The sequence below is a fragment of the Megalobrama amblycephala genome, linkage group LG16 (genome assembly GCF_018812025.1).
Source record: "Megalobrama amblycephala isolate DHTTF-2021 linkage group LG16, ASM1881202v1, whole genome shotgun sequence".
NCBI lineage: Eukaryota > Metazoa > Chordata > Actinopteri > Cypriniformes > Xenocyprididae > Megalobrama > Megalobrama amblycephala.
In genome coordinates this window covers 21166295-21170906 of record NC_063059.1, presented here as the reverse complement: position 1 = coordinate 21170906, position 4612 = coordinate 21166295, and positions in this window count along the sequence as shown.

Genomic DNA, 4612 nt, shown 5'->3' with positions numbered 1-4612 from the left:
CAGAGGCTGACGAATGTACGTTCCGCCTCCAGAGCGCGCGATATATAGTAACCATACAGTAACCATTTAATATAAATATAGTATTGGATATTTCAAAATCAGTCTACATTTAGCCCACATTGGTTAAATGAATTACAAAGCGTTCTTTTTATTCAGTATATATGTATATATATATATATATATGTATATATATCATAGCCTATTTTTTATTTACGTGGTTAATTACAAATTTTGGAATGTTCATTGAAGTATAATGTAGATAACCCTCCGTATTTCAATTAAACTCGTTGAATTTAGTTTTTCAAAGAAAGTGCTTTGTTTTATTTCTCCATATCTTTTTAGATAACTGGTATTAATCTCAAACAGGTTTGTTGAGTAGTTTGCCAGGTAAAGCCTTATTAAGGAAAGTTTGTCATACCTTTTTTTGGTTGTTTGTTTGTTTGTTTGTGTCAAACTTTACTTAAGCCTTTGTCTGACGAGTTCTCTCGTGTGCTCTAAATTACTCACAAATCCTATGATAGTTCGATAATCTCCATTCGGTTTTCACACAATAGTTAATGCCTTTGGCACAACATTGCACCATTTCATGCTTTTCATCTTCAGAAAGATCTTTCTTCCTGTCAATGTTGCATGAGAACTGTGTGGAACAACCTCTTTAAGAAGGGTTTCCTTTTACCTCAGAAGACCTGCCAAACTATTTAACAAACCTGTCTGAGACTGATACCAGTTATCTAAAAAGGTATGGAGAAATAAAACAAACACTTTCTTTGAAAAACTAAAATCTGAATGTTTATTGTACTGAAATCCCACTGATATGTCACTTACATAATTTGGAACACAGTGTAGTGCATTTATTCTGCCATTGGCATCTAATTTACTGTTGAACAGATTTTCCCAGTGTATTATTTTTCTTGACTTTGGGAAAATGTTTTGTTTGGAATGAATTTGTCAAATGTAAAAATAAGAATGACAAAAGAAATAAAATATTTTTGTTAATCTTCTTGTATAGGCCATAATGTTATTTGTATTTGAGCATGTTTTGTTTAATAATAGTTCGCTTATTTTATAATTTTTGTTTTCAATGTAACGTTTCTGGACAATGTGTTTGGTATTTAGCACTGTCTCTTTAAGAGAATAGGATAGTGATGTTTAGAGCATGTAGTATTTCAGCCAGTAGAGGGCACAACTTCCTTTGTGACCAGCACATGGTTTTCTACCTCTGTCTTTTGTTTTTGTCGTCTGTCGTCTTTTTGAAAACAAGAATAAATTAGTTTGGTTAAAAAATTTAAGATGTGTGAAGATAGGCTACTTTACTGACACAGATTTTCACCAAACGACGGAATTTTGTTAACATTTTAGTTACATTAATGCAAATATTTTCAGCAGAAAACAATTTATGTACATTTATACGTAATAGTCCTTTAGTCAAAATAAATAAAATATCAAAAGGCCCGTTGCCTTGCTAACCAATAAGCCTACCAAATTGTCAAATGACGTTCTGACCCCAAATAAAAGTTAAAGTAAATACCGTCTGCGGAGGTTTTAACGATCTTAAATTGCATTAAAAAATCTTTAAAGGTACAAAATGTAATAATTTTGTAGTAAAATATCCAAAAACCACTAGGCCAGTGTTATATAATTTGTTCACTTGAGTACTTACAATATGCCAAATGTTTCCAACTATTTGTAAATCGTGAGAAAATTGCAATTTTAACAAAGGTTCCGGGACGTGTGAGGAGTTGCCTGTCAATTGCGTCATACCCGCGTTACCCTCAGTTTCCGGTTTTATTTTGTAGAAACCATGGAAACACCAAAGACGCTTTTATAAATTACACGTTTTAATAGACAAGGGAACAACTGTTTTGATACAGACCGAAAACGGATTATATAGCTCAACGCGTTTAGTGTTATTGTTTAAATCTAATTTTCTTGATTTTTTGCGAGTAACGTTACCATGCTTTACCATGCCTCAGAGAAAAACACTATTTTGTCAAATAGCTAACATAGCATCAGATGCAGTTTTATTTTTATTAACAGTAATACATAATTTTCTCTATCATACAATACTTTTTAAAATGAATTGCATGCCATTTATCAACAAGCCATCCAGCATTAAATATGACATTCTAAAATCGATCTAGCTTACTGCAGTGTGCAACAAGTGTCTCACAGCAGCCGCCGAGGAATAGCACAGAGTAATGTTATAACCATAGACTGTAAAATATGGACGTAGCGTCCGTGACGTCACCCATAGAGTTCTGAACAGCAGTTTGACGCGTAAATGAGGCCGCGGCCATCTTAGTTGCGCGTCACCGCACGTCACTCCCGGATAACTGAAAATGGGCAAAGAGGCGGGGAGGTGGTTTGAGCTGATATGACTGGTTGCTGAAACCACGCCCGCCTAGCTCGACGTGACCATGTTAGCAGGCAAAGGATCTATCTTAGATACGATCTAAACTATTAATGAAGATAAGTTTTATCATCAGAACGTTCTAAAGGTTTACTGTCAATCTACGGTGTTTTTTAAGATATAGATCCTCCAACACCAGTAGTGTTGGTTGTGCAAATAACAACATGGAAAATCAAATGGGACTTCATACCTTTATAATGAAATGGAGATCGCGAGATGAATCCAATCCGTGGCACTTGGGTAAAATATGAGTGTCCATTGCAAAACAAAAAAAACATGTCACATTTCTTCTGAATGATCTGCTCTCTGTAATCGTTCTTCAAGAAGGGATGCAATCTGAACAGCCTTTATGTTGTAAAACTGTATACGATCGTATCTAACAAACAAATGAGCCTGTGTCCAAAGTATATTTTTTTCAAAATAGTGCAGCAGTTTTAGTTATAATATCCAAGCAGTGCTGTCGGATTTTGATATCCTCCCGCCATTGTCATTGTAGTAAATCTCACAACCAAAACTTTCAGCCAATGCCACGATCCAACAACGTGTGTTCTGTGTCTCTTCCCCATGCATGCACATCTACACAGACACACATCAGTCTCGAATATTATGCAGCAAGCCATATTTTATAATTGTATAAAATAATAGAGAAAAAAGCACAAAAACGGCTGAGATGCCAAATTCAGCGGCAGCTGAGGTAACATGACGGCTCACAGACAGCAGCGCAATCTACCTGTCACTCAAGTGACCACGCCCTTAATTATGCAGAACTTTAAGGCTTAATATAATTTAAACGGATAAGTTATAAAAAAAATTCACCCCCCTCAGAGTTGTCATGAAGGGCAAAAATAGCAGTATAGACCAAAACCACAATTTGAACCAACTTGTAAACATGTTTTTTTCTGCTATAAACTTGGCCAATTTAACATGGGACTCTATGGGATTCTGCTCTCTTTTGGAGCCTGTCCCTAGCGGCCAGTCGATGAATCGCAGTTTAAGTTACTTCCGTATTGGCTTCACGAGAGAAAGGGGGAGGTTGCCGCTTGGTTATAACATAACTTTCAACACACTCAAATGTATCTAATATGATAAACAGAGCTGTGTTACCTCATACGCATGACCGGAATAGCGGAAGCAGCGGCGGCGACTGTGTCATAATAAAAGTTTCTCTGCTCGTGAGGCGTGTGTTGCGCAATCGCTCCAGCGGCCTCGTTCAGCTCCCACAACACTCGGTCCTGCTCTGCTTCATACTACAGTAACGTTAAAGGTGCTCTAAGCGATGTCACATGTTTTTAGGGCGGCCAAAACATTTTTGTCACATACAGTAATCAACTACTCACTATCCGCTAGCTGCCTGTCCCCTGAACACACTGTAAAAAAAACGCGGTCTCTGTAGTTGCCACAAGCTCCAAAAACGGCAACAAAAACAACCTGGTGCAGCCTGGACCACGAAATATAATAAACATGCTCCAGCCAATAAGCGACAAGAATGGTTTTAAATGCACGTTCATGACTGTTTCAGGAAGCACGGAGGGGAGGAGGAGGGAGGGTCTAGCTAGCCTGTTTTGTTTGACAACACTTCGAACGTCAACAGGAAGTTACTCCACCCAGGATCGCTTTGAGCACCTTTAATAAACTAATTCATGAACATGAGTTCTTCCCGACTCCAATCCTTATTCTTTTGCATCATCCGTTGAGATGGAGACCACGGCTGCGTCCAAAAACTGGAAAATGCTGCCTTCTGAGGACACATTTCAAGGTAGTAAGGCATCAAGGCACGTCCGAATCCAATATTAGCTTCACTTCCTGTCCCATGAGATACCTTCCTCAGATCGATTTTTGAAGGAAGCATGGATGTAGGCTATCCTTAGCTGCCTTTGATATCCCACAATCCTGTGCTTTCCATTCTGTGACAGTTGAGTTAGATAAATAAAGATGGCGTCCAAAAGTTGCGTATGCTGCTCAGTTTGTGTATAAATGTACGATTTTGACCAACATATTTCAATTTTGATATCATTTCTATCTATATTGCTGTAGATCATTAAACTGTTATGCTGCCTCAGAAGTCCGTCCGAAATCAGTTTCGTGAGGTACCTTCATGCACAAATGCTGCCGTACAAGTCATTGTCTTATAAGACAGCGAGGCAGCAAGACAGCTACCTAGGTTTTCGGTCGCAGCAATCATCTCCCAAGATTCCGCTCTAA